This window comes from Arachis hypogaea, chromosome 7, assembly GCF_003086295.3.
Source record: "Arachis hypogaea cultivar Tifrunner chromosome 7, arahy.Tifrunner.gnm2.J5K5, whole genome shotgun sequence".
Classification (NCBI taxonomy): Eukaryota; Viridiplantae; Streptophyta; class Magnoliopsida; order Fabales; family Fabaceae; genus Arachis; species Arachis hypogaea.
Window position 1 is genome coordinate 47970105 of NC_092042.1, and position 9083 is coordinate 47979187.

Consider the following 9083-nt stretch of genomic DNA (forward strand, 5'->3'; position numbering starts at 1 on the left):
AGTTAATATAATGAATAATGAATAACAGTTAATACATAGATATTGCAATAATTTAATTTGCATACAATATAAACATAAAGAATTTTCTATAACTATTCAATTATATAGTATCATACCACCAAAAAATATTTGATTCAATCAGATATTTGTCTCAAAAGACATAAAAATGCAAGTGTTTGATTAAATTATAATATAAAAGATTGTAAAATTCTAAAACCCTAAAATCATAAAAAATAGATGATAGTAAATTTTTTTTTGTATTTCATTAAGGTTTAACGCCCAAAATAAAAATCCTTATATTATGGAAATCTTACGGGGTAATTGCACCCCTCTAATATCATCATCTAAGATTAATCTTAGCTTATTATGGTTGGTAATACTCTGTTTCGCCAAGAAATCAGCTCTTCTATTGCTATATATATATATATATATATATTGGACATATCATAGTTCCGAATCGAATCTCTTTAGAAAGAAGATCTTTTGTCTCATGGTAGCCTGCTCCAGTTCCCTTACGAAACTTTCGTTATTGGGTTAGCCATACACTTCACATGTTTCTAGCGATTCACATGGCATTATCAAATGATACAAGTCTTGGATAAGAATCTACAACGCACTAGAACGACCTTGTTGACGATCATTTACTCCGACAGCATCTAGGGTTCCTCGAACAATGTGATATCTCACACCCCTCCATAGCATCCGGTAACCATACATGAAGGCTAAATTGGGCGCCTAAATCTTATCCTCCAACTTCTCTTTATGAGTTTATCTCTGACCAAAATTTTTGGATGATTCACCAAAGCAGTTTTCTTTATCAGTGTTTCAAAAACTGGCTTTGAATCAACCTCAACAACAATCTTCCTCAACCCCAGATTCCATGCTACTTTCAAGTCATAATAAACGCCCCATAATTCTACAGTAAACACGCTGCAGAAACCAACATTTACATTATACCTCGCAATCCATCTTCCACAATCGTGTCTAAGCAGTTCACCGCATCTCGCATTGCCCGGATTGCCACTAACTGCCCCATCATAATTTAGTTTTACCCATTGCTCTGGAGGTTTTTTCCAAGCTATATGGATTTTCTCTTTCTGCCTTATGATACTTTTTCCACACTTTTTTTGGAAAAGCATTGTGAATTTTTCTCACATATTCCATAATGATTGGTACCATCAAACTTGGTCTCTTAAAAGGGGTGTAAATATCTCTTTATTATCCTAATACCATAATTTTAACACCCTAATTACCCTAAATTTTACCTCATGTCGTAAAGCAAAGGTTAATCAGAGGTCACGATAATCCTAAGGCTTATACATAAATATATATAGAAGGAATAATAATTCTAGAAGTCCGATGAAGAAATAAGCTCAAAAACAGAGTTACGAAATCGCAAAACATTCATACGAAACTACAAAGTTAAGGCACAAGATAAAGATACAAGATAACAAAATATAAGTATATAAGAGAGTATAATAGTCATAAGGAACTAGCCTCAACCCACGAAGTTTAGGCCGACTAGTGTTATACAGACATATAGAGTTTTGAAAGTTAAAACCGTATATATAGAATATCTCTCTCAAAGTAAGCCTCTAAGGCAAATGCAAATACAAAAGTGAGAGAACTTGTCAAAATAACTAAAATGACAACAAAATGGAATAAGGTCCTCTACTCTGCCACCATCAAGCAACTCACCGAGATGGGTTGCGACCTGCATCTGAAAAACAATAACAGAATATGGTATGAGAATCGGAGGTTCTCAGTATGGTAACAGTGCCCAATAATGTAAGATATAAGACTCCGGGACGCCAGAGGCAATCCTTGAGCTTCATATCAATTATGAGATTCAACATAAAGCATACTAAAATTAAAACCATTACTTAAAAAAAAAACATAATGAAATAAGAGAATATAACTTAGTGGATTTCTAATCTAGCAATTCTCCGCTGTCCCACAACCTTCGCCAGCCTAACCGCCATGCAATCCCATCGCCACCGCCTTTCAAACCTCCTCAATCCCAGTAGAAAATAAAAGTAATAACAATGCACAAGTATAGCATGTATATCAAGAAATTCAAGAAGCAAATGATCATGTTATACAATTAGGCAAGCAATTCAAGTCGGCAAAGTGGTGCGGTATTTTAAAAAACCCACAAACTTACCGGCAAGTGCACCGGGTCGTACCAAGTAATACCTTACGTGAGTATGGGTCGATCCCACGAGGATTGATGGATCAAGCAACAATGATTGATTGATTGGCTTAGTTAGGCAAGCAGAAATTGGTTTTGATATTGAGATGTTTAAAAGGTTAAGTTGAAAATATCATAAGGTAGATACGCAAGTAATTAAGTTAAAAATAAAATATGGAAAAATAGTTAAGGCTTCAGAGTTATCTATTTTTCCGGATTAACTTTTCTTACTAACTATTTTAATTATGTAGAATTTAATTTATGGCAAACTATATGTGACTAGACCCTAATTCCTTAGACCTTCCTAGTCTCCTCTAAAATTCATTAACTGCCAAGTCCTTGGTCAATTAATTCCAATTAAAGGTACATGATCAAATTTCAGTTTGCATGCCACAAAAACTCTAATTACCCAAAGAATAAAAGGATTATATGTCACGTATCCCGTTAAATCCAGATAATTAGAATTTAGGAGAATATGTTTTCAAGCTGTTGTTCAAGTATAGAGCTTTTCCAAGTTATACAAGAACTCAAATAGAAAGAGGGTCATACTTCCGTTCCACCCAAATTCATAAGATAAAGAACGAAAACAATTCTTAAATATAAATCCAAAACATAAACTAAAATAGAAAAAGTAATAGAATCAATCCATACAAATAGACAGAGCTCCTAACCTTAACAATGGAGGATTAGTTGCTCATTAAATGTGAGATGTAAATTTGTATAGAATTTCCTAATGAAATCCCCCTCATGTAATGTACTCTCCTCCAATGATGGGATCTAAATTCCTATTTATAACTAATCCTAATAGGTTTTAAAATCTAATTATCTAAAATAAAAAATAATATCTTTTCCTAAAAGATAAGATTTGAATTTAAATTCAAATTAATTAACAGATCTTCAGTTGATGGGTGGGGACCATTTGATGTGTCCATTCTGCAACTTCTAATCTGTGTTTTCTGGGCTAGAAACTGGGTCGAAACAGCCCAGAAATTGCCCCCAGCGTTTTCTGTATTTTTGCAGATCGCGTATGTGACACGTCCGCGTCGTCCACGCGCTCGCGTCATTTGTGCAGATTCTAGTCCACGCGTTCGCGTCAGGCACGCGATCGCATCATTGCAATTTCTCCATTCCGTGCGGTCGCGTGAGCCATGCGTCCGCATCGGTCTTCGCTTGTCATCTCTTTGGTTTCTTCTTTTTCTCTGCAGAAACTTCATCAAATCCCTCCGAATGCTACCTAAAATAAATAAAATTGCACAAAACTCAAAATAGCATCCATAGTGGCTAAAATATAATTAATTCTTAATTAAATTCAACAAATTAGATGCAAATTCACTAGGAAAAGATAGACAAGATGCTCACGCATCACAAAGCAATGCAAACAGATAGAAGATGCACATGATGAATGCCTGTGCTATTTGGCTGTGATATCACATTCTCGATTCAACTACCAACGTGACACATCTCCATGGAGATGTCGCCTTTCAATCATGAATATAGATATGGGACCCCCACGACTATAGTGCCAGGCACACTCCTGTGATCTGAAAAGATGCGAGTGGGATACTGATGAGCGGATAATTTGTACGCTTTTTGGCATTATTTTTAGTATGTTTTTAGTATGATCTAGTTAGTTTTTAGTATATTTTTATTAGTTTTTAGTTAAAATTCACTTTTCTGGACTTTACTATGAGTTTGTGTGTTTTTCTGTGATTTCAGGTATTTTCTGACTGAAATTGAGGGACCTGAGCAAAAATCTGATTCAGAGACTGAAAAGGACTGCAGATGCTGTTGGAGACCTCCCTGCACTCGAAGTGGATTTTCTGGAGCTACAGAAGCCCAATTGGCACACTCTCAACGGCGTTGGAAAGTAGACATCCTGGGCTTTCCAGCAATATATGATAGTCCATACTTTGCCCAAGATTTGATGGCCCAAACCGGCGTTCAAGGTCACCATCAGAATTCCCAGCGTTAAACGCCGGAACTGGCACAAGAATGGGAGTTAAACGCCCAAACTGGCACCAAAGCTGGCGTTTAACTCCAAGAAGAGTCTCTACATGAAAATGCTTCAATGCTCAGCCCAAGCACACACCAAGTGGGCCCGGAAGTGGATTTTTATGTCATTTACTCATCTCTGTAAACCCTAGGCTACTAGTTCTCTATAAGTAGGACCTTTTACTATTGTATTGAGACATCTGGGTAGTTATCTTTGTTCTGATGCTATCTTAGATCATTGGGAGGCTGGCCATTCGGCCATGCCTAGACCTTGTTCTTATGTATTTTCAACGGTGGAGTTTCTACACACCATAGATTAAGGTGTGGAGCTCTGCTGTACCTCGAGTATTAATGCAATTACTATTGTTCTTCTATTCAATTTCGCTTGTTCTTGTTCTAAGATACCACTTGTTCTTCAACTTGATGAATGTGATGATCCATGACACTCATCATCATTCTCACCTATGAACGTGTGACTGACAACCACCTCCGTTCTACCTTAGATTGGGTGGATATCTCTTGGATTCCTGATACACGACGCATGGTTGATCGCCTGACAACCGAGTGCTCGCCTGACAACCGAGCCAGCCATTCCGTGAGATCAGAGTCTTCGTGGTATAGGCTAGAATTGATGGCGGCATTCAAGAGAATCCGGAAGGTCTAACCTTGTCTGTGGTATTCTGAGTAGGATTCAATGATTGAATGACTGTGACGTGCTTCAAACTCCTGAGGGCGGGGCGTTAGTGACAGATGCAAAAGAATCACTGAATTCTATTCCGGCCTGATTGAGAACCGACAGATGGATAGCCGTGCCGTGACAGGGTGCGTTGAACATTTCCACTGAGAGGATGGGAGGTAGCCATTGACAACGGTGAAACCCTTGCTTAAGCTTGCCATGGAAAGGAGTGAGAAGGATTGGATGAAGATAGTAGGAAAGCAGAGAGACGGAAGGGACAAGCATCTTCATGCGCTTGTCTGAAATTCCCACCAATGAATTACATAAGTATCTCTATCTTCATCTTTATGTTTTATTCGTATATCACCCATATCCACTTGAGTTTGCCTGACTAAGATTTACAAGGTGACCATAGCTTGCTTCATACCAACAATCTCTGTGGGATCGACCCTTACTCGCGTAAGGTTTATTACTTGGACGACCCAGTACACTTGCTGGTTAGTTGTGCGAAGTTGTGTTTATGCCATGGGATTGAACACCAAGTTTTTGGATTCATTACCGGGGATTATTTGAGTTGTGAAAAGTATTGATCACAATTTCGTGCACCAAGTTTTTGGCGCCGTTGCCGGGGATTGTTCGAGTATGGACAACTGACGATTCATCTTGTTGCTTAGATTAGGTATTTTTTTTCAGAGTTCTTAAGAATGAATTCTAGTGTTTCATGATGATCTGTTGAAGTCTGGCTGGCTGTGAAGCCATGTCTAATTCTATTGGACCGAGGTTTCAACTTATCATCACAAGAGCTTGTTGATTTCTTTCAATCTTGCTGTTGGAGCAGTGATCTGCTAAGGCTTGGCTGGCCATTGGCCATGTCTAGTGTTTTGGACCGAAGCTTTCTTTGAAAGCTTGGCTGGCTGTGAAGCCATGTCTAATTCCTGGACCGGAGTCTTAGACTAAACATTGCATGATTCCTGGAATTCTCATTAAGAATTTTGATATCTTCATTTTCTTTTTCCACTTAAGTTTCGAAAAAGCACAAAAAAAAAATTTACAAAATCATAAAAACCAAAAATATTGTATGTTTCTTGTTTGAGTCTAGTGTCTCATTTTAAGTTTGGTGTCAATTGCATGTATTCATTCATGTGTCTTAAGGATCCTCAAGTAATTCTTGATGATTTCTTACTCTGATCCTTGAATTCTCTTGACTTGAGTGTTTATGTGTCTCATATGCATTTTCATTTTGTTAGTGTCAGTAGTATACAAACTGCTATGTTTGGTGTCTGCATGCATTGTTTATTTGACTTTAGTTGCATTTTGATTATTCCTCATGATTAAAAATCCAAAAATATTTTTAATTTGTGTCTTTTCAAAGTCAATAATACAGAGAATTGAAGATTCAGAACATACTGCAGAGGAATTGTACAGAAAAAGCTGGGCGTTCAAAACGCCCAGTGAAGAAGACAGACTGGCGTTTAAACGCCAGCCAGGGTGCCTGGCTGGGCGTTTAACGCCCAAAAGGGTAGAGTTTTGGGCGTTAAACGCCAGAATGTGCACCATTCTGGGCGTTTAATGCCAGGATGGCACAAGAGGGAAGATTTTGTTTTCAATGCAAATTTTTTTTCAAGTTTTCAAAATTTTTCAAAATCAAATCTTTTTCAAATCAAATCTTTTCAATCAAATCTTTTTCAAGATCAATTTCTTTCTATTTTCAAAAATACTTGCTATCAATTAATGATTTGATTCAACATTTCAAGTATGTTGCCTTTTCTGTTGAGAAAGGTTTAATGTTTGAATCATATCTTTTCTTGTTAGCCAAGTTATTAATTTTTTTTTAAATCAAATCTTTTTAAAATGTTTTTCAAATCATATCTTCTCAATCACATCTTTTTTAAAACTAATCATATCTTCTTAACCACATCTTTTTCAAAATAGCTTTCAATCAAATCTTTTTTATTTCTAATTTCAAATTCTTTTTCAAAAATCACTTGAGTTCTTTCCCACTTTTATTTTCGAAAATCAATTAGTGTTTTTCAAAATGTTTTCAAAATCCTTTACTTAATTTTCGAATACTACTTCCCTTCTTCTCACATCCTTCTATTTATGGACTAACACTATTCCTTAATGCAAAATTCGAACTCCATCTTCTTTGATAAGTTCGAATTTTCTACTTCTGCCTTCTAATTTTCTTTTCCTCTGACACCTCAAGGAATCTCTATACTGTGACATAGAGGATTCCACATTTTCTTGTTCTCTCCTCTTTCATATGAGCAGAAGCAAAGACAAAAGCATTCTTGTTGAGGCTGATCCTGAACCTGAAAGGACCTTGAAGCGAAAGCTAAGAGAAGCTAAGGCACAATTCTCTGTAGAGGACCTAACAGAAATCTTCAAAGAAGAAGAACCCATGGCAGCCGAAAACAACAACAATGCCAACAATGCAAGGAAGGTGCTGGGTGACTTTACTGCACCTACTCCCGACTTCTATGGGAGAAGCATCTCTATCCCTGCCATTGGAGCAAACAGTTTTGAGCTTAAGCCTCAATTAGTTTCTCTAATGCAACAGAATTGCAAGTTCCATGGACTTCCATTGGAAGATCCTCATCAGTTCTTAGCTAAGTTCTTGCAAATCTGTGACACTGTCAAGACTAATGGGGTTGACCCTGAGGTCTACAGACTTATGCTATTCCCTTTTGCTGTAAGAGACAGAGCTAGAATATGGTTGGACTCACAACCTAAAGAAAGCCTGAACTCTTGGGAAAAGCTAGTCAATGCCTTCTTGGCAAAGTTCTTTCCACCTCAAAAATTGAGTAAGCTTAGAGTGGAAGTCCAAACCTTCAGACAGAAGAAAGGAGAATCCCTTTATGAAGCTTGGGAAAGATACAAACAATTAATCAGAAAGTGTCCTTCTGATATGCTTTCTGAATGGAGCATCATAGGTATTTTCTATGATGGTCTCTCTGAACTGTCCAAGATGTCTTTGGATAGCTCTGCTGGAGGATCTCTTCATTTGAAGAAGACGCCTACAGAGGCTCAAGAGCTGATTGAAATGGTTGTAAATAACCAATTCATGTACACTTCTGAAAGGAATCCTGTGAACAATAGGACTAATCAGAAGAAAGGAGTTCTTGAGATTGACACTCTGAATGCCATATTGGCTCAGAACAAAATATTGACTCAGCAAGTCAATATGATTTCTCAAAGTCTGTCTGGAATGGAAAATGCATCAGGTAGTACTAAGGAAGCTTCATCTGAAGAAGAAGCTTATGATCTTGAGAACCCTTCAATGGAAGAGGTGAATTACATGGGAGAACCCTATGGAAACACCTATAATCCTTCATGGAGAAATCATCCAAATCTCTCATGGAAGGATCAACAGAGACCTCAACAAGGTTTCAACAATAATAATGGTGGAAGAAACAGGTTTAGCAATGGCAAGCCTTTTCCTTCATCTTCTCAGCAACAGACAGAGAGTTCTAAGCAGAACACCTCTGACTTAGCAACCATGGTCTCTGATCTAATCAAAACCACTCAAAGTTTCATGACTGAAACAAGGTCCTCCATTAGAAATTTGGAGGCACAAGTGGGTCAGCTGAGCAAGAAAATTACTGAACTCCCTCCTAGTACTCTTCCAAGCAATACAGAAGAAAATCCAAAAGGAGAGTGCAAGGCCATCAACATGGCCGAATTTGGAGAGGAGGAAGAAGCAGTGAACGCCACTGAGGAAGACCTCAATGGACGTCCACTGGCCTCCAATGAGGAACCATGGAAATCTGAGGCTCAAAATGAGACCATAGAGATTCCATTGGACTTACTTCTGCCATTCATGAGCTCTGATGAGTATTCTTCCTCTGAAGAGGATGAGTATGTCACTGAAGAGCAAGTTGCTAAATACCTTGGAGCAATCATGAAGCTAAATGACAAGTTATTTGGAAATGAGACTTGGGAGGATGAACCCCCTTTGCTCACCAAAGAACTAGATGACATGTCTAGGCAGAAATTACCTCAAAAGAGACAAGATCCTAGGAAGTTTTCAATACCTTGTACCATAGGCACCATGACCTTCAAGAAGGCCTTGTGTGACTTAGGGTCAAGTGTAAACCTCATGCCTCTCTCTGTAATGGAGAAGCTAGGGATCTTTGAGGTGCAAGCTGCAAAAATCTCACTAGAGATGGCAGACAACTCGAGAAAACAAGCTTATGGACTTGTAGAGGCTGATAAAAGTTGAAG

General features: G+C 37.8%; 1 non-coding gene across 1 annotated transcript; it reads right to left on the bottom strand.

The window, feature by feature from the left end:
• Positions 1-7665: 7665 nt before the first annotated feature.
• Positions 7666-7773, bottom strand: LOC112704674 (small nucleolar RNA R71). The gene has a single exon (XR_003155287.1). It is a non-coding gene; the product is annotated as a small nucleolar RNA R71 (small nucleolar RNA).
• Positions 7774-9083: the final 1310 nt, after the last annotated feature.